The sequence below is a fragment of the Pleurodeles waltl genome, chromosome 4_2, assembly GCF_031143425.1.
Source record: "Pleurodeles waltl isolate 20211129_DDA chromosome 4_2, aPleWal1.hap1.20221129, whole genome shotgun sequence".
Taxonomy (NCBI): domain Eukaryota; kingdom Metazoa; phylum Chordata; class Amphibia; order Caudata; family Salamandridae; genus Pleurodeles; species Pleurodeles waltl.
The window spans coordinates 1,048,537,613-1,048,558,549 of NC_090443.1; the positions used below are offsets into that span (position 1 = coordinate 1,048,537,613).

The window sequence follows — 20,937 nt, forward strand, 5'->3', positions numbered from 1 at the left end:
TGTGACAACATGATAATGAAGCCAGGCCCATTGGCTTTATTCTTTGGCTCTATGCCCCTCCTACCGCACGTGCTGTTGTTGACCATAGATCTTTCTCTCTACCATAGAGTCGGCGCCGTGGCGCACCTGGGGGCCATGATGGGACGGTCTAACTTCCGCAGCCCTTGGCCAGTCAGCGACCCTCGCGACGCGGTCAGGCACGGGGTTTCAGACTCATTCCCAATGACACGTCCAAAACTGTTGTGCCTGATACGGGTATGGCCGCCTCGGCTAGTTATACACATGCGCAGACTATCCCTCGCGCAGCCTGAGACTTCACCGGACGGCGTCAGCACGCAGACCTTGCGTCACGCTGTGTCCGTGCGTGGAGGCTGCGCGGGAAAGAGGCCGGCGACCGGTAGAGGCGCGGGGGACCGTGGAGAGCAGAGGAGCCCCCTAGACTGGTGGTAAGTGACCTGTGGGTGACGCTGCGGTTTGCACATGGGGAGAGGCCCATGAAAGTTGTCACAGGTCAGTGGAGGAGGGAGAGCCCCCTGGAGGATGCACTGGTCCACACAGGAGGGCAGGGAGGAGAGGTGAGGCCCCTGGAGGCTGCGAAGGTCCCTGGAGGAATGCAGAGGACCCTGGAGAAGGAGGTCCCTGGAGGCTGGGAGAGAGGTCCCTGGAGGGTGGGAGAGAGGCCCCTGGAGCAGGAGGCCCCTGGAGGCTGGGAGAGAGGTCCCTGGAGCAGGAGGCCCCTGGAGGCTGGGAGAGAGGTCCCTGGAGCAGGAGGCCCCTGGAGGCTGGGAGAGAGGCCCCTGGAGGCTGGGAGAGAGGCCCCTGGAGGCTGGGAGAGAGGCCCCTGGAGGCTGGGAGAGAGGCCCCTGGAGGGTGGGAGAGAGGACCCTGGAGGCGAGGACCCTGGAGGCTGGGAGAGAGGACCCTGGAGGCTGGGAGAGAGGACCCTGGAGCAGGAGGCCCCTGGAGGCTGGGAGAGAGGTCCCTGGAGGCGAGGACCCTGGAGGCTGGGAGAGAGGTCCCTGGAGCAGGAGGCCCCTGGAGGCTGGGGGAGAGGCCCTGGAGGCTGGGAGAGAGGCCCCTGGAGGGTGAGAGAGAGGTCCCTGGAGTAGGAGGCCCCTGGAGGCTGGGAGAGAGGTCCCTGGAGCAGGAGGCCCCTGGAGGCTGGGGGAGAGGCCCCTGGAGGCGAGGACCCTGGAGGCTGGGAGAGAGGACCCTGGAGGCTGGGAGAGAGGTCCCTGGAGGCTGGGAGAGAGGTCCCTGGAGGCTGGGAGAGAGGTCCCTGGAGGCTGGGAGAGAGGTCCCTGGAGCAGGAGGCCCCTGGAGGCTGGGAGAGAGGTCCCTGGAGCAGGAGGCCCCTGGAGGCTGGGAGAGAGGCCCCTTGAGCAGGAGGCCCCTGGAGGGTGGGAGAGAGGACCCTTGAGCAGGAGGCCCCTGGAGGCTGGGAGAGAGGTCCCTGGAGGCTGGGAGAGAGGTCCCTGGAGCAGGAGGCCCCTGGAGGCTGGGAGAGAGGTCCCTGGAGCAGGAGGCCCCTGGAGGCTGGGAGAGAGGTCCCTGGAGCAGGAGGCCCCTTGAGGCTGGGAGAGAGGTCCCTGGAGCAGGAGGCCCCTGGAGGCTGGGAGAGAGGCCCCTGGAGGCTGGGAGAGAGGCCCCTGGAGGCTGGGAGAGAGGCCCCTGGAGGCTGGGAGAGAGGCCCCTGGAGGCTGGGAGAGAGGTCCCTGGAGGCTGGGAGAGAGGTCCCTGGAGCAGGAGGCCCCTGGAGGCTGGGAGAGAGGTCCCTGGAGCAGGAGGCCCCTGGAGGCTGGGAGAGAGGTCCCTGGAGCAGGAGGCCCCTGGAGGCTGGGAGAGAGGTCCCTGGAGCAGGAGGCCCCTGGAGGGTGGGAGAGAGGCCCCTGGAGCAGGAGGCCCCTGGAGGCTGGGAGAGAGGCCCCTGGAGCAGGAGGCCCCTGGAGGCTGGGAGAGAGGCCCCTGGAGCAGGAGGCCCCTGGAGGCTGGGAGAGAGGTCCCTGGAGGCTGGGAGAGAGGTCCCTGGAGGCTGGGAGAGAGGTCCCTGGAGCAGGAGGCCCCTGGAGGGTGGGAGAGAGGTCCCTGGAGCAGGAGGCCCCTGGAGGCTGGGAGAGAGGTCCCTGGAGCAGGAGGCCCCTGGAGGCTGGGAGAGAGGTCCCTGGAGCAGGAGGTCCCTGGAGGGTGGGGGAGAGGTCCCTGGAGCAGGAGGCCCCTGGAGGCTGGGAGAGAGGCCCCTGGAGCAGGAGGCCCCTGGAGGCTGGGAGAGAGGTCCCTGGAGCAGGAGGTCCCTGGAGGGTGGGAGAGAGGTCCCTGGAGCAGGAGGCCCCTGGAGGGTGGGAGAGAGGTCCCTGGAGCAGGAGGTCCCTGGAGGCTGGGAGAGAGGTCCCTGGAGCAGGAGGCCCCTGGAGGCTGGGAGAGAGGTCCCTGAAGGCTGGGAGAGAGGTCCCTGGAGGCTGGGAGAGAGGTCCCTGGAGGCTGGGAGAGAGGTCCCTGGAGCAGGAGGCCCCTGGAGGGTGGGGGAGAGGTCCCTGGAGCAGGAGGTCCCTGGAGGCTGGGAGAGAGGTCCCTGGAGGCTGGGAGAGAGGTCCCTGGAGCAGGAGGCCCCTGGAGGCTGGGAGAGAGGTCCCTGGAGCAGGAGGCCCCTGGAGGCTGGGAGAGAGGTCCCTGGAGCAGGAGGCCCCTGGAGGGTGGGAGAGAGGTCCCTGGAGCAGGAGGTCCCTGGAGGGTGGGGGAGAGGTCCCTGGAGCAGGAGGCCCCTGGAGGCTGGGAGAGAGGTCCCTGGAGCAGGAGGCCCCTGGAGGCTGGGAGAGAGGTCCCTGGAGCAGGAGGTCCCTGGAGGGTGGGAGAGAGGCCCCTGGAGCAGGAGGCCCCTGGAGGCTGGGAGAGAGGCCCCTGGAGCAGGAGGCCCCTGGAGGCTGGGAGAGAGGCCCCTGGAGCAGGAGGCCCCTGGAGGCTGGGAGAGAGGTCCCTGGAGCAGGAGGTCCCTGGAGGCTGGGAGAGAGGTCCCTGGAGCAGGAGGTCCCTGGAGGGTGGGAGAGAGGTCCCTGGAGGGTGGGAGAGAGGTCCCTGGAGGGTGTGAGAGAGGTCCCTGGAGGGTGTGAGAGAGGTCCCTGGAGGCTGGGAGAGAGGTCCCTGGAGCAGGAGGCCCCTGGAGGCTGGGAGAGAGGTCCCTGGAGCAGGAGGCCCCTGGAGGCTGGGAGAGAGGTCCCTGGAGCAGGAGGCCCCTGGAGGGTGGGAGAGAGGTCCCTGGAGCAGGAGGTCCCTGGAGGATGGGAGAGAGGTCCCTGGAGGCTGGGAGAGAGGTCCCTGGAGCAGGAGGCCCCTGGAGGCTGGGAGAGAGGTCCCTGGAGCAGGAGGCCCCTGGAGGCTGGGAGAGAGGTCCCTGGAGCAGGAGGCCCCTGGAGGGTGGGAGAGAGGCCCCTGGAGCAGGAGGCCCCTGGAGGCTGGGAGAGAGGTCCCTGGAGCAGGAGGCCCCTGGAGGCTGGGAGAGAGGTCCCTGGAGCAGGAGGCCCCTGGAGGCTGGGAGAGAGGTCCCTGGAGCAGGAGGCCCCTGGAGGCTGGGAGAGAGGTCCCTGGAGCAGGAGGCCCCTGGAGGCTGGGAGAGAGGCCCCTGGAGCAGGAGGCCCCTGGAGGCTGGGAGAGAGGCCCCTGGAGCAGGAGGCCCCTGGAGGCTGGGAGAGAGGCCCCTGGAGCAGGAGGCCCCTGGAGGCTGGGAGAGAGGTCCCTGGAGCAGGAGGTCCCTGGAGGCTGGGAGAGAGGTCCCTGGAGGCTGGGAGAGAGGTCCCTGGAGCAGGAGGCCCCTGGAGGGTGGGAGAGAGGTCCCTGGAGCAGGAGGCCCCTGGAGGGTGGGAGAGAGGTCCCTGGAGCAGGAGGCCCCTGGAGGCTGGGAGAGAGGTCCCTGGAGGGTGGGAGAGAGGTCCCTGGAGCAGGAGGCCCCTGGAGGCTGGGAGAGAGGTCCCTGGAGGCTGGGAGAGAGGTCCCTGGAGCAGGAGGCCCCTGGAGGCTGGGAGAGAGGTCCCTGGAGCTGGAGGCTGGGAGAGAGGCCCCTGGAGGCTGGGAGAGAGGTCCCTGGAGGCTGGGAGAGAGGTCCCTGGAGGCTGGGAGAGAGGTCCCTGGAGGCTGGGAGAGAGGTCCCTGGAGGGTGGGGGAGAGGTCCCTGGAGCAGGAGGCCCCTGGAGGCTGGGAGAGAGGTCCCTGGAGCAGGAGGCCCCTGGAGGCTGGGAGAGAGGTCCCTGGAGCAGGAGGCCCCTGGAGGGTGGGAGAGAGGTCCCTGGAGCAGGAGGTCCCTGGAGGCTGGGAGAGAGGTCCCTGGAGGCTGGGAGAGAGGTCCCTGGAGCAGGAGGCCCCTGGAGGCTGGGAGAGAGGTCCCTGGAGGCTGGGAGAGAGGTCCCTGGAGCAGGAGGCCCCTGGAGGCTGGGAGAGAGGTCCCTGGAGCAGGAGGCCCCTGGAGGCTGGGAGAGAGGTCCCTGGAGCAGGAGCCCCCTGGAGGCTGGGAGAGAGGTCCCTGGAGCAGGAGCCCCCTGGAGGCTGGGAGAGAGGTCCCTGGAGCAGGAGGTCCCTGGAGGCTGGGAGAGAGGTCCCTGGAGGCTGGGAGAGAGGTCCCTGGAGCAGGAGGCCCCTGGAGGCTGGGAGAGAGGTCCCTGGAGCAGGAGGCCCCTGGAGGGTGGGAGAGAGGTCCCTGGAGCAGGAGGCCCCTGGAGGCTGGGAGAGAGGTCCCTGGAGGCTGGGAGAGAGGTCCCTGGAGCAGGAGGCCCCTGGAGGCTGGGAGAGAGGTCCCTGGAGGCTGGGAGAGAGGCCCCTGGAGGCTGGGAGAGAGGCCCCTGGAGGCTGGGAGAGAGGTCCCTGGAGCAGGAGGCCCCTGGAGGCTGGGAGAGAGGTCCCTGGAGCAGGAGGCCCCTGGAGGCTGGGAGAGAGGTCCCTGGAGCAGGAGGCCCCTGGAGGGTGGGAGAGAGGTCCCTGGAGCAGGAGGCCCCTGGAGGGTGGGAGAGAGGTCCCTGGAGCAGGAGGCCCCTGGAGGGTGGGAGAGAGGTCCCTGGAGCAGGAGGTCCCTGGAGGCTGGGAGAGAGGTCCCTGGAGGCTGGGAGAGAGGTCCCTGGAGCAGGAGGCCCCTGGAGGCTGGGAGAGAGGCCCCTGGAGGCTGGGAGAGAGGTCCCTGGAGCAGGAGGCCCCTGGAGGCTGGGAGAGAGGTCCCTGGAGCAGGAGGTCCCTGGAGGCTGGGAGAGAGGTCCCTGGAGGCTGGGAGAGAGGTCCCTGGAGGCTGGGAGAGAGGTCCCTGGAGGCTGGGAGAGAGGTCCCTGGAGTCTGGGAGAGAGGTCCCTGGAGCAGGAGGCCCCTGGAGGCTGGGAGAGAGGTCCCTGGAGCAGGAGGCCCCTGGAGGGTGGGAGAGAGGTCCCTGGAGCAGGAGGCCCCTGGAGGCTGGGAGAGAGGTCCCTGGAGGCTGGGAGAGAGGTCCCTGGAGCAGGAGGCCCCTGGAGGCTGGGAGAGAGGTCCCTGGAGCAGGAGGCCCCTGGAGGGTGGGAGAGAGGTCCCTGGAGGCTGGGAGAGAGGTCCCTGGAGGCTGGGAGAGAGGTCCCTGGAGGCTGGGAGAGAGGTCCCTGGAGCAGGAGGTCCCTGGAGGCTGGGAGAGAGGTCCCTGGAGGCTGGGAGAGAGGTCCCTGGAGCAGGAGGCCCCTGGAGGCTGGGAGAGAGGTCCCTGGAGCAGGAGGCCCCTGGAGGGTGGGAGAGAGGCCCTGGAGCAGGAGCCCCTGGAGGGTGAGAGAGAGGCCCCTGGAGCAGGAGGCCCCTGGAGGGTGGGAGAGAGGACCCTTGAGCAGGAGGCCCCTGGAGGGTGGGAGAGAGGTCCCTGGAGCAGGAGGCCCCTGGAGGCTGGGAGAGAGGTCCCTGGAGCAGGAGGCCCCTGGAGGCTGGGAGAGAGGTCCCTGGAGCAGGAGGCCCCTGGAGGGTGGGGGAGAGGTCCCTGGAGCAAGAGGTCCCTGGAGGCTGGGAGAGAGGTCCCTGGAGGCTGGGAGAGAGGTCCTGGAGCAGGAGGCCCCTGGAGGCTGGGAGAGAGGTCCCTGGAGCAGGAGGCCCCTGGAGGCTGGGAGAGAGGCCCCTGGAGGCTGGGAGAGAGGCCCCTGGAGGCTGGGAGAGAGGCCCCTGGAGGCTGGGAGAGAGGACCCTGGAGGCTGGGAGAGGAGGCCCTGGAGGCTGGGAGAGAGGTTCTGGAGCAGGAGGCCCCTGGAGGGTGGGAGAGAGGTCCCCTGGAGCAGGAAGCCCCTGGAGGCTGGGAGAGAGGTCCCTGGAGGCTGGGAGAGAGGTCCCTGGAGCAGGAGGCCCCTGGAGGCTGGGAGAGAGGTCCCTGGAGGCTGGGAGAGAGGTCCCTGGAGCAGGAGGCCCCTGGAGGCTGGGAGAGAGGTCCCTGGAGCAGGAGGCCCCTGGAGGGTGGGAGAGAGGTCCCTGGAGCAGGAGGCCCCTGGAGGGTGAGAGAGAGGCCCCTGGAGCAGGAGGTCCCTGGAGGCTGGGAGAGAGGTCCCTGGAGGCTGGGAGAGAGGTCCCCTGGAGCAGGAGGCCCCCTGGAGGCTGGGAGAGAGGTCCCTGGAGCAGGAGGCCCCTGGAGGGTGAGAGAGAGGCCCCTGGAGCAGGAGGTCCCTGGAGGCTGGGAGAGAGGTCCCTGGAGGCTGGGAGAGAGGTCCCTGGAGCAGGAGGCCCCTGGAGGCTGGGAGAGAGGTCCCTGGAGCAGGAGGCCCCTGGAGGCTGGGAGAGAGGTCCCTGGAGCAGGAGGCCCCTGGAGGCTGGGAGAGAGGTCCCTGGAGCAGGAGGGCCCCTGGAGGGTGGGGGAGAGGGTCCCTGGAGCAAGAGGCCCCTGGAGGCGAGGTCCCTGGAGGCTGGGAGAGAGGTCCCTGGAGCAGGAGGCCCCTGGAGGGTGGGAGAGAGGCCCCTGGAGCAGGAGGCCCCCTGGAGGGTGGGAGAGAGGGACCCTTGAGCAGGAGGCCCCTGGAGGCTGGGAGAGAGGTCCCTGGAGGCTGGGAGAGAGGTCCCTGGAGCAGGAGGGTCCCTGGATCCTGGGAGAGAGGTCCCTGGAGCAGGAGGTCCCTGGAGGCTGGGAGAGAGGTCCCTGGAGCAGGAGGCCCCTGGAGGGTGGGGGAGAGGTCCCTGGAGCAAGAGGCCCCTGGAGGCGAGGTCCCTGGAGGCTGGGAGAGAGGTCCCTGGAGCAGGAGGCCCCTGGAGGGAGGGTGGATGAGAGGTCCCTGGAGCAGGAGGCCCCTGGAGGCTGGGGGAGAGGCCCCTGGAGGCGAGGTCCCTGGAGGCTGGGAGAGAGGTCCCTGGAGTAGGAGGCCCCTGGAGGGTGGGGGAGAGGTCCCTGGAGTAGGAGGCCCCTGGAGGGTGGGGGAGAGGTCCCTGGAGCAGGAGGCCCCTGGAGGGTGGGGGAGAGGTCCCCAGGAGCAGGAGGCCCCTGGAGGGCGAGGGTCCCTGGAGGCTGGGAGAGAGGACCCTGGAGGCGAGGTCCCTGGAGGCTGGGAGAGAGGACCCTGGAGGCTGGGAGAGAGGACCCTGGAGCAGGAGGCCCCTAGAGGATGGGAAAGAGGACCCAGGAGATGGGAGACAAAGGTCCCTGGTGGGTGAGGCCCCCGGAGGTTGGGAAGGTCCCTGAAGGATGGGAGGAGGAACTGGGGGTGTCCATAGTATAGTGGGAGATCCAGGGGGATGACGTTGTCGAGCCAGTGGGGCTCTGGGAAGGACCGTTGCGTCTCACTGTAGTACTGTACTAGGATGTCTGTGGGTGAGCTTTAGGTGGAGGGGGCGGTTCTGGAAGTCAGAGCTCTTTTTGTGAGAAAAGGGGGTGCTGTATAGAAGGACCATGGGAAGTGCTGGGAATCCCTAAAGAAAAGACAGCAAGAGTGGGGATTGTTTTCCTACACTCCCCCCACCCCCCTCGGGGTAATTGTGCAATCATAGAGCCTACAAGGGTGTGGTAGAAGAACAAAGTAACCTGGTATAATAGAGGAACTGATGGTGGACGGTACAGCAGTGGTGTATGACACACTGGGAAAGATCTATGGTGTCTGTGCGATAGGTCCCCACGGATGTGGGTGGGGGTGTGTGTGTGTGTGTGTGTGTGTATATATATATATATATATATATATATCAGTCGGGGATGCACTGGGAATCGCGAATGGTGGGAGTGGTGTGCACTGACGTCTTAGACTACAAAAATCCAGTGATGTACACAGTGGTGAAAACACAGGAGATTCTGTGGGGTGCACAGAGGGGTCAGAGGAAACGGGCACTGACATACTGCACTATGAAGAATGAGAACGGTGGTGACTGAAATTAATCCCAAACAAATTATGACTTTGATTGTTGTTGCCATAGTGACCATATCCACTACGATACCACCATAATCGTGACTAGACCATGCAGGATTATAGTAGTGACCACTCGGATCCATTCACAATATGGAGTGACAAAATGCAGTCGGCCAAAATTTGCATCCAATACACTCAATACATGATATGAAGGTATTTTTGCGTAAGTATAGATTTACTACTCATAGCTTCATTCCTGCATACCTTGCAGCTATGTAATGGCTATAGGTATATCTTCAGGGTATGCAGTTGTGCAATTAAAATATAAATAACACTATACCTAGCTGTAGGTATTTACCTTCATGGTATTGTGGTTGCCGATATACTGCATACAGTGTTTTGGCAGGGCGATACTTTAAATATTTTGATAAAACACCAACCATCTCACCGCATAAGATGGAGTAACCAACAGTTGGGAACCACTTTATCAATAGACAGTACCCCCGCATGGCTAATAAAAGAGCAGCCATGGCAACAGATGTCAGTTAGCACAAATGAAATACTAACAGCCATAACCAACCCCCCACCCCCCCCCCCAAAAGACAAATTATAACAGAGCAGTTTTAAATATGGTTTATATTTTAAATTATTTTGTTTTCAAATATCAGCGTACCACTTGCTCAAAATACAAACTGTTTTATGAAATGTGTCATGTTATATTTTGGGTAAAAACGCCCCAAAACACTTTTTCCGCACACACTGCGAGACTGATAGATTGGGGCTTGAAAAGTAACGTTAATGTGACTTTACTGATTGGAGAGTGGAGACAGGTGATAATGTGTCACATCTCCCAGGCTGTCAGTCTGTGTGTAAGCATATAGCTGCTTCGGCTGGCTGCCTCTGCGGATCCAGCCTTCTTCAGTATGGCTAGACCCTCTGATTTACATACTGTGCTGGACTGCACTTCAGTGAGTTACTTCCAGTGTAATGATAAGCTACCAGTAGCTCCCAAGCTCCTCGTTGGACACCCTTGCTCGTGGGTTGTCCAAGAGAGGCGGCCACTGTGCGGTACTCTGAAAGATGTCTGAAGTATTGATGGTAACATCCATAAACTGGGTCTAGTGCGATCATCTAGAGGTTGTGTGTAATAGCTGAAGGGCTGGGGTACACTTTATATCCTGGAGTTTGTTGGTGGCCCATCCATGAAGGCGTGGATTAGAGAGGACCTTGAACTAAGCATGTGGCTGGTGGTGAATACTGCATGGGTATAGAAAGGGGACCGTGATTAGAGGTCCACTGGGCACAAAGTAGTGATACGCGGGACTCCGACCCAGTTGTCCATGGTAGTTTTGATGGAGGAGGTCCAGGGAGTTGATTAAGGCAGGCAGCTGCGTGGGCACTGAAAGACATTCTCCCTGGTAACAGGGTTGAATGCATCTATCAGGAGAGGTCCTTGAGGGGTACATCCGAGGTCTTGGAAAACAAGAACAGGCTAGAATTCTAAACTTAAAATGCAATAATGAGTTTCTATAAGGAAAAAACCCTTAAGTATTGCTAGGCTATTTCTAGATGGCCATCTGGTTCACTATCTTCACACATCTTCACCTAAATCGCAATAAGGCTGTCATTTTCCTTTTGCCAAAATTGCATGTTGGGGGGGGAAAAAAGAGGTCTGTTTTTTTAACATACTGTGGTTTTTTGATGCTGCATAGGTGGTGCACATTTTACTTCTCTCAGATGTGTCTTAAAATGCCCTTTAAAATTCTAGTAAATCTAGTTGGACGAATCCTTTGCCTCCCTTTATTTTAAGTTACAGGAGTCCTGTTGCCCCAGTTAGTAATCTGGATTCAACACAAGTTTATTTTTCTTTCCCCAAATACCAGGCCTCGAAAAATCATAAAAATGACACTAGTCCTGCAGGCCGAGTAGCTTGAATAATCTACTCGTCCTAACTGTAATGTACTTGACCTGGAAACGGGTCTCACATTGTGTGATCCTAGGCAAATATTGTATTTTCAGTCGCCTTTTTCTTCATTCTCACATATGAGTGCACCTCCAAATATGTGAGTTCAGCATTTCTGCTGTTAAAAAAAAAAAAAAAAAATCCACTTTTGTTTGATTAAATACACTAAACGTTTGCTCCATGTATAATAAATCTAGCACGCATATAGGGTACACATGATCCATGCATGATTTGCCTCTTATTTTACTAATAACTTTGCCAACAAGACAGGAGTGTTTCTCAGTTTGTTGAAACACTCACTTGTAATAAATATATTACTAAAGCATGATGTGGTAGCGCAATGTCTGTTAGACAGTACATTTCCAAGAAAGGTCCGAAAACATTCCCACTAACTTACAGCTTTACTGATAAAACTATAAAATGTATTAACAATACTCTGTAAAAACTCGGTTTCAGAAAACATTAATCATTTGCACATCACCAAGTAAAGTGTTATGACTTTTTTTCATTCTATTAAAATATTTTTTTCATCACACAGAAGTACAAAAATGGTCTTTCACAGCTACTGATATATATATTTTGAAATGTGGTCAAGTAGATTTTTCAAGCTCTGAAATACTATGCATAGGCTTTATGTTTTGTTATGCTGTAGTTTGTTGATTTAGGTTTTGTTTTTTGGTTGCTTTTTCTCTGTGGTGCTACTCAAGATGTTAAGGAATATTTTATATTTTCACCGTACGTCTTTGAATGTTGTTGAATTTATTCCCATAGTTGCTGCAAAACCTGTTTATTGAAATCCATGTTGGGGGTGCCAGTTTTGGGGATAAATCTGGGTAGCAGATGTTAGCAGTCACTAGCCCTCAAAAGCAGTGGTCTGTGGCACATTGTCACAAAAGACATCTTTTGGAACTCTGAGTAACAGGAGGGATAAGGTCGCGAAACATGTAGTAACAATTCCTACAAGGTAATGAGCCAGTTGATTGTCTCTTTGAACAAGTCTAGGAAGATGCATCCTCTCACATGTGGAGTGGAATTTGTGGATGTAGACACGAGCCCAAAAGTATTTTGGTCCAACAGAAGCAATGAACAGTCATGTGTTAGGGGCATTTCTCAAGCAGTTGCTTTTTTATTTTATTATAGCTTGAATTTCGTTGTTGCTGGCTTCAGGATTATGCATTTTGGTGTGGCCATCACCCTGCATTGGGAGTTGTAGAACTTTTCTTCGAGTGGGTAGAGATGTGTGTGAGCCAAGTGTTAGTACAGCAGGTGAGCTCCACCCAGGTGCATCGTGGTGTTTGGGGAGAAACATTGGATAGTTGTATGCACAGACTGCAGTGGCGACCTCCCACTAAGCCTGTCTGTTCCATTGATACTCAGATTACATCTTGGCTACGAAGAGTGTTATCACTGGCCGGAAGTGGTTCAGTAGACTTGGCTGTTTGGACCGGAGACCTTGCTGGGATCATGACCGGCGTCAGCCTCATCATATCTTTCTATTCTGACATCGTATCTTTCCTGTGAGTCTGAGTTACAGGGGTGCAGAATTTATATTGTCAGACGCCCAGGGCATGAGGATATCTGTTGAGGACAAGAAGTTTTAATATCCATTTAGTCTGCCAGACAGGTAAATATTATCTCTTGCCCTCCTGCTTCTAGTAATGCCACAAAGCCAGCAGTTTCATTTTGCAGTCAGAATTTTCGTAATTTCACCTTTTTGCATGTATTTATGGTAATGATTTAAGCAAAACAGGGGTCTGGGTGCCATGGTGCTCAGCCAATGGGTGGGACTTCGAATCCGTCTGTGGTGGAAACGTATAGCCTCTTATTGTCTCAAGGCGCTTGCCGCTTCAGTTCACTGACTGAAATATTAAATGTTGCTTACTGGAACAGCTTTGCTCATTACCGAAAGTTTGGCCAAAGACTGAAACAGGGCACGCTGTCCACATATTGAGGAAATCCACCCTTGAGAGAGGGGTGGGTTGCAGCCCTGCACATGAAACTCAAGTGGCCACCACAGATGAAGTGGCTGTTCCCGAATGGAGTGGTTTGTTTCCCTGTAGCTATGGAGGCAGATGGTGGACTTAATGCTTCTCTCCCAGTTAGCTGATGGTATGGCAGCGAGTACTTGAGTGGGAGTAAAATGGAAGGTATCTTTCAAGTGCTCAGCGTTGTGTTCAAAGCTCCTAGCTTGCCTGTCCTTCCTTGTCATCAAGCACCCATCTGATCCGATCACTCGTCTCCAATCCGTGCTTGCACTTAGTGCTTCACCCTTTGCCATCGTTCTTTGATTCTTGTGTCCTGCAGTCACTGCACAGCTCTAACGTTTCACTGAATCATTTCTGTTTTTAAACCAGGGTTCTGTTTCGAATTCTGGGATTTATAGCACAGTTGTCCCTTTTAGAAAATTTAAATTATATGTTCCACTATCTAAAGAAAAATCCAGGCCCGGATAAGCTACTCACTCAAGGTCCTAGGAGACTTAAAAAGCACTGATCCTTCTTTGACATCTGCTCACCTCTCAAACCACCAGCCCACTGTGTCTGAATTCTGATCCGTAAATACCATGGCCCTTTGTGCCACATTGTTCACTTAGATACCCGCTTTGCTTCTTGATGCTCCCATGTGCCCATGATCCTTCAGTTGCTTGTGCCCACTGCCTGTTTACATTTTCTCTTCCTACACTGCTCACTTTCAGTGTAGTGTCTGATCCTTATTTTACACTCTTGACCACTCTATAAACCCAGTACCCTCTGCGCATCCCCACTTTGTGATCCCAAAGCATACACCATTGCTATAACCCCCTCGCATGGGTCCAGTCCATGCACCTCCTGCAATCCCCCATCTGTCTCATTCTTCAAATCTGTACATTTTCACCCTTGTCCCTGTCACCAGTGCTTTGCTCACTCACCCATCTGCTACTTGCTCATTTTCATAGATCCTCTCTTCAGCACCTCTGCTCGCCACTGTGCACATCTCAGTGGCCTTGGGTGAATCTGCTAATCTCGCTAAGTTATTTTCAAAATCATGCCTTTCTCTCGACTATACTGCCTTTTGCCCATCCAACCATGGTCTTTGCTCTGATCTACAATACTTCTCAGAATGAGTCACAGCACCATTTTCTTTCCCAGTAGTTGCCATCATTCTTCTAGATTGATAATACCTGCAATGTGTTTTAATACAGTGCTTTGTACACTGCTTTCCTGTTTAGCAGCCATAAATAACATGTAGCTAATGGCAAATGAAATGGAATTACACTTATCAACCCAAGAAGGATAGAAGGTGGTATCTTCCTTGAGATTATTTCAGTTTGTGACTTGCAGGTTTCACATGCGAGTGATAAACCTTAACTCATTTAGGGGTGTGGAAATCTATAAAATATTTATTTGTTCATAGGATAGGTTGCTTTATAATTCTGCCTGTCCTGAAAACAAATTAACTTGTCTCTTTGGTGCCACACAGTGCAGCAATAAATTATGGCAGCAATCTCATTATATAGGAGATCTGATATAGCCCCTCTGATTATGCCAGCATTCGTACTATAATAAGGTTTAAATACTAGCATTTTGCCACTTTTCCACAGCTATACATACTGGGGCTGGAAGTAGCAGTAAGCAATAGTCCCAGGGTTGAAATCCCCTTTTGAACCTGTACAAACCTACACATTTGCATGCTTTAGGAGTTTTAACCAGCTCTGCTCTAATTTTTTCCCTGACTGATAAAGGTTGGAAATTTGCTTCTGACAAGGGCAGAACTAAAACTTCTTACAGGGCGGAGAAAACGGGGCTTGGAGGAGAAGTGAACTTGTAAATGGCACATTTTTTGCATGAGCAAATCTACATATACATATTTGCTTGTGCTAAAATGCAGTTCACAAATATTTTCTAGGAATAGCATTCCCAGCTTACTCCTTTACATTCCTATAAATTAACTAAAGCTGTAAATTTGCTCCAAGGACATTTACCATTGGTTGCACTTCTGTGATTATCTTTAAAAATTGGACTCCATATTAAGTCTTGTATTAACCACAAACTTTGTTTTTTAATAAAATTCTCTCTATCGACTTACTTCACTGTGAGTAACTGCATTCTGCACTTGAACAGGAGCATTTTGGCACACAAAGTAGTTTTGTTTGGTGCAAGGGACTACTGTGGCAATGTGCTTTTTGAGACCAAAAAGTATTTTTGCCAATGTTTGTTATAATGGTGAGGGCCCGACAGCCCCCACAGCAGCAGAGTTTTACAAAAACCATGTCAAAACAAACACAGTGATAAAACCGAAATGCTGACCAAAAATGTCCAAATGGTTGGCTTTGCCAATGCATGTTTATTTTTATGTTGCCATAATCCTGTTGAAACTGGTTATACTGATTTTTCCATTATGAATATTTTTGGAAATACTAGCATGCATCAACACATTTTACTAAATTATGCTTCACAGAAATGGTACCTAAAATTTCTCAGTAGTTTAGCAAAAACATTTTTCCTAGTTGCATTTTTCTGAGAACACTTTATTTTGAAAACAAAGAATCATCAGTCTTGCTTTCAAACTTCTGCAAATATTTGCATCTAATCAGAGCATTGTGGGAGCCTTATACCTTATAAGGTTTAACCTTGCAAACTGTGTACACATTTTTATACTGCAACCACTGACAGTAGTGCAGTCCAAGCTTACAACACTTCCTAATAAAGGCTTTGCATTAATGAACCATAAATACAATCATTAACATATGGACACAAATATTACCTTAACTGCTGACAATGCCCTTCCCAGATCCATAATGTAGTACTGTGAACTGGCAGCCAAAGAGTTTGTGCTGCTGGGCGTTGAGCCTACTTGTCCCAAGGACAAAATAAACATGAAAACTTGTTGTCCTTGACCGCACACTATAGGTCCTGGGTGTCGGGCTATAGGAATTCCACACCCCTGCTCATTGAACCATCTTGCCGGTTGGTCTGTACTCCATGAAATGCATCCACTTTTATTTCTTTCCAGCTTTGTTTCCCGCTGCGTCCTCTGGTACTTCAGCTCCTGCCATGGACACCACACTTCAGAGTTCACCAAGGTTTCCCACTGAAACCTTATCTATTTTCCCTTACACATAGCACCTCCCTGCAACCCACTCTCCCGTGCTCCTTCAATGCATCCCTCAACAATAACTTTTAAGAGCTTTATATCACATCTTTACTATTCCTAAGTGCAACAGGTAGAAGATCTTACTTTTCCCCTCCTTTTAAAGCAGTCCATTTACCAACGTTGGAAAGATGGAAGACTGAGTTTGCTTTGCTGGTATTTTATTTTGTGGCCTGAAGGTTACAGGAGACGCCAGCAGCAAGCCTGCTTGCTTATTCTGCCTCTTCCCTTTTCAACTGTCTCCTTGTACTCTGTGATTTTCTTTCTTTTTTTTTTTTCCTTTTCCTGCTGCTATATTCTATTGCTATAACCTCCTATCAGCTCCCCAATAGGGGGCGTTCTCCATCCACTTCCACTCCAGCTCCCCTTCACTTGGTGTGTACATTTTCTCTCCTGCCTTGGTCCTCCCACACTCAGCCAACTGTTACCTGCCTAGTCTCATTGATCTTTGCTGCAGCACCTCTGCTCAGTCCTAGTGTCCCACTACCTTCATCAGTCACTTCACTCAGGTCTCACATCTGCCTCTAGCCTTTCATTTCCATTAAACCTTTCAACTTTGGCCTTTGCCCGGATGTCGCCTTGTCCCTTTCTGCACTGCTTCCTTGTGCTTGAGCCATAGCACAGCTTCTCCCTAGTGCTTGCCATACTCCTCATCTTGCTTGTTGTTAAAATAACACTTTTTTCCACACTTCATCTGTTTTTAAGTGCTATAAATAACACATGTTGCTGTTACTCAGTGTAATAGCACTGCATTTACCAACCACATAAACAGGAAAGATTGTCTGCCTGACCAGGTTTTCAGCTTTTGACCGGCAGATCGTACTGCATGTCGGGAGCCAACCTTAAACCACGGAGCGGTCTGTCCAGTTAGCAAATTCTGACTCTTCTCTCTTATGCTCTGCATTTGTGAGCCTCAAGCAGTGGTTCTAGTTTCTCCCTTTATGATCCTGTCCAGTCACTTACTGCCCCCTAGTACCGAGATGGTTTGATTCCACCACCCCCATCTGCTTACCTTTATATATTGTGTGTGTGTGTGTGTGTGTATATATATATGTGTGTGTGTGTATATATATATATATATATCTTGCTCCGTTTCATTTGGTATTTTTGAGCATGCCTTTGTTATTGCACTTCAGATTTCACGAAGGTTTCTAATGTCATCCCTACCTTTGAGCCCTATACCAGACGCCAGCTCCTTTAAATCCACCCCTCAGTGTAGTCATAGGACCTCTCTGCAGGTTTCTGCAACTGGTACTATGCTCTGTCCTGCCAGCCCCCTGTTTTCCTTCACCCTGTCTTAGCCCTGCTTTTCTCCAGTCCTCGGCAGGAGCATCCATTCTCCCTCCAACTTGCACAGAGCTAGCCAACTGTGTCCCCCGGCCGTCCTTGCGCTGATACAGCCAGTACGTTTAGTCAATTTTACTTCATCCACTGTGTACTTTGCTATCCTAGGTGGCTCAGTGTTGGTTCTGTACTCCTTTCCTGTGGTGACAGTGGATAGAAAGGGAGAGGAGCCTACTGACAATTAGGGTAGGGAAGTTTTGAAGACAATACTGAACAGTTAATACTGAAGAGAAACCGGGACAAAAAGGCATAAAGCATATAGTAAGGGGGGAGAAGATAATATGGACCATGTGGTGGGAAGAATGGGGGAGAAGATATAAAGCTAATATTGTGATATAAGGAAAAGGTAGTGGACGTGATGTGTGTTGTTTTGAAGAGAATGACGTCTACAAGAAGTGAAGGAAATTAAACCTGTTTTGTGCTACAGCAAGAGAATGTGTGGAAGGTAATTGTTGTCACTGGGTGGTGGGGCGCGAATAGTCTGAGGAAGCAAGCTTACTTTGGAGTCTGGAGCAGACTAGTATTGCACCGATGCCGGTTCATCGAATTTTTTTAGGCGGCAGAAGTACAAGTGGATTGCATTACAGGACAAGATTTCTACATCGCTTTGTTCCTCAGATACGTTGTTTTTTTATTTTTATTTTTTATTTTTATATCCACACAGCGGGAGTGTGCTTTGTGATTTTTCTGTCTAGCAGCATTGTAGACTCTCATAAACTTTGATAAATTCAAAGTGTAATTGTTGAGAAACTGTCGAAAGGCTAGAGCTCAGTCACCAGGCAGTCGATGGGCTGGCAGCTGGAAATTAGTTGCAGGAGACAGATCTTTTTCTTTGCACCTCTGTACTGCATGGTGGAATCAAGTTGGTCTCTTAACTGGAGTGAATCTGTCCTCCAGACATGTGGCTGATTGGTCAGCCTCCCGAGTTTCATAGATGGCCCTCCTCGTTATAGTGTACTTATTTTTTTGTTTCCCTCCGCATAGTGGATACACACTGCCTCCTTTAAGATAAATCATTTCCACCTGGACATCCAAGGCAACAGTCTGCACCTGCACTAAGGAAGGCTTGACCGGATACTCGCAGATATTTGACTGTTGGTGCCACCCCAGCAGCTGAACCCTGTGAGAAAGAAGAGGAGATGGACTGCGCTGTATAGGAACGATGTGCCCTTGACTTTCTGGATCAGACTGAAAGCCAAATTGACACCTTTACTGTGAGGACATGCTTTAGAAAGATAGTGTGCCAGAATAGAAAATTGTCTGACCGGCTTTCTGTCATGACCAAGAATACGTAATCAGTAGGGCTTTGGAAGAGACCACAGCAGTGACGCCTGACTGGTGTACTTGCTCTGTCTACTTAACACCCTATCACCTCACTCCTTGCAGTCTGGCATTGGGTAGGCTAGATGTCTTGTTTGTGAGCGAGAGTGGCTCTAAAGGTGCAGGATTATATAAACACTAAATTATACAATAAGTGATAGATAGATAGATGCTTGAATGAATCCCAACCACTGGTAATTACTGTGACCGCATCCCCGTCCATCATTATTTTGCACACTTTGAGACTTCAGTTTGGCCCCGGCCACCATATGTAAATCACTCTTGACTCTGCTCCAATGAGAACAGTCCAGACCAAAGTGCCAGGCCAGGTCCTCCTTGAACTGGAATACAAGTAACTCAGGACTTGTTTCACCCTAGTTAAGGCTCAGCAGCCGGGCATAGCTTGATTCCAGTATCCGTGCCCATAGGACCCACTTCTGGGCATACCTGTCCCACTTACGGTGACACACTAAAGTATACAAAGAAAAAGTGATAGATGGAATGCTAGAATTAAACTCAGCCAATGGTAATTACTGGGGCCTCATCCCAGTCCATAATTTATTTTGCACACCTTGCCACCTCAGTTTGGACCCAGTCATGTGGAAATCTGTCTTGACCCACCCCCAATGGGAACAATCCAGCCTGAATGCACTTTACATAGTGCCACAGATCAGAAGATTGTCTTAACAACTCGACTGAGAAAACAAGAACATACAATCACTAGTGTCAAGGACTGTGGGGGAGCCTGCAGTAATGACCCCTGACTGGCGAACCTTCTCTCTGTATTTCACTTCACTCTTTGCAGTCTGGTATTGGATGCAGTCTTGGTTGCGAGCGACTGTGCCTCTCAAGTGCAAGATTCTGTCCACAGACACCCCATCCCTCAAGGTAGATAAGTATAAATGGGATGCTTGTGTGCCCTGCTGTCCCTTACTTATCTACCACAGAAGAATTGAGGTCACCCCCCCCACGCCCCTTTCACTTGGGCCTCTTGAATGCAGAACATTTTGGAATGCATGCCACTGAAGTTTCCAAGCATGGGAAAAAGAGTGATTTCGTTCTAATCTTGGACATAATTAGTTTTTAACCCGGCTTCCTTTGGGTTTGTTGTTAGGATTGTACGCATATTTTGAACATTAAGCTGTGTAATATTGCTGCTGGAATGACTACTGTTCAGCTGGGTTCCTGTCATCGTAGTAACCTCTAAACAAGCAGTGTTTTTTGTTTTTTTGTTTAATATATCCTCTGAGGTGGCCTTCTTTAGTCAGCCCGCGATGGCCAACGTTCTTAACTCCTTGTACTCCTGGGCCTGTCTGCAGCCTTCAGTACCCTTCACTACCACTGTTCTTGCACTTTCCCTTCTTGGGTATCTGGCCCAGCAGTGAAATGTTCAGTCTGTTTCCTAGTACCTGTCACTTGACTCTAGGTCAGTCCTGGCTGCCTCTTGCCTTCCTTTTGTACCACTGCACATACCATCTCCTCCTTTTAGTTTAACGTGTCCCCTGTATGTGGATGACACATCAAATTTCTCTTTTCCTTCCTTCGTGGCTAATTGTCATAGTATCTGCAGGTAGACGTATTTAAAGGCGCATGGTCAACCACACTCGGACACCATTGTATTATTCTGTCACATATCTTCATCTTGACGGTACTCCAATGAAGCCAAAATGGCACATACCTGAAGTGGTAAAATCCTGGGCAACACGCCCCCAACACGAACCACAGGTAACCTATAATTGTACGTGAGTATCTCAAAAACAGTCATATTTTGTGACATAAAAGGACAGCCCGGCCTTTGCTGTGAAAAACTACGCAGTTGTCTAGTTACTCATCTATAATTCTGTTGTTTATGGCTGTTCTTGAGTGCCAGAAGTGTGAACTCTGGATTCTAAATCTGAGTATTCACGGCGTCTGTGTGGTGTTACATCACAGGTGGACGTGTTGGCTTGAGAGGCGTTCCAGATCTTTTCCCAGGTTTCCAGAGTTCTGAGCGAAGTGTTGGCTCGTTGGCTCATTAGCGCCTTTCTGTCTTTGTCTGGTCTCCATAGAACCTTTGGAGTTGGGATGACAGGGGCAGCTCTCTGCCTCTCGCTGCATTCTCTGTTGTTCACAGGTCTCTGCTGTCCTGCAGACATAGCTCTCAGAGAGCCAGTCAGTGGGCGACATTGCTTATCTCCAAGGTGAGCAGAAAGAGTATCTTCAGTAGGGATCGGGAGGAAAGGCACACTTTGGGGGCCAAGATAATGTTTTCATATTTGGGATGGAGAGGATTTGAAGAGATGGTGATGTGGGTGGCACTACAATGCCAGGCTTTGGTCTTGAAACTATTATTTTTCACAAAATCTTTTGAATTTGTTTTGACATCTGTAAAGAAATGGCTCCCTGTTGCAGTTACCCCCCACTTTTTGCCTGATACTGATGCTGACTTGACTGAGAAGTGTGCTGGGACCCTGCTAACCAGGCCCCAGCACCAGTGTTCTTTCACCTAAAATGTACCATTGTCTCCACAATTGGCACAACCCTGGCACCCAGGTAAGTGCCTTGTAACTGGTACCCCTGGTACCAAGGGCCCTGATGCCAGGGAAGGTCTCTAAGGGCTGCAGCATGTCTTATGCCACCCTAGGGACCCCTCACTCAGCACAGACACACTGCTTGCCAGCTTGTGTGTGCTGGTGGGGAGAAAATGACTAAGTCGACATGGCACTCCCCTCAGGGTGCCATGCCAACCTCACACTGCCTGTGGCATAGGTAAGTCACCCCTCTAGCAGGCTTTACAGCCCTAAGGCAGGGTGCACTATACCACAGGTGAGGGCATAGGTGCATGAGCACTATGCCCCTACAGTGTCTAAGCAAAACCTTAGACATTGTAAGTGCAGGGTAGCCATAAGAGTA

At 53.1% G+C, this 20,937-nt stretch overlaps 1 protein-coding gene across 3 annotated transcripts in view; it reads left to right on the forward strand.

The window, feature by feature from the left end:
* The first annotated feature begins 309 nt into the window (after positions 1 to 309).
* The window catches only part of SSRP1 (structure specific recognition protein 1), a 114,938-nt gene continuing 94,310 nt past the window's right edge, over positions 310 to 20,937 (forward strand). For 2 of the 3 annotated variants that reach the window (XM_069233038.1, XM_069233040.1), the window contains exon 1: positions 310 to 446. The gene's annotated coding sequence lies outside the window, so the exon portion shown is untranslated. The remainder of the gene's footprint in view (positions 447 to 20,937) is intronic. The other variant, XM_069233039.1, reaches the window with a different exon arrangement.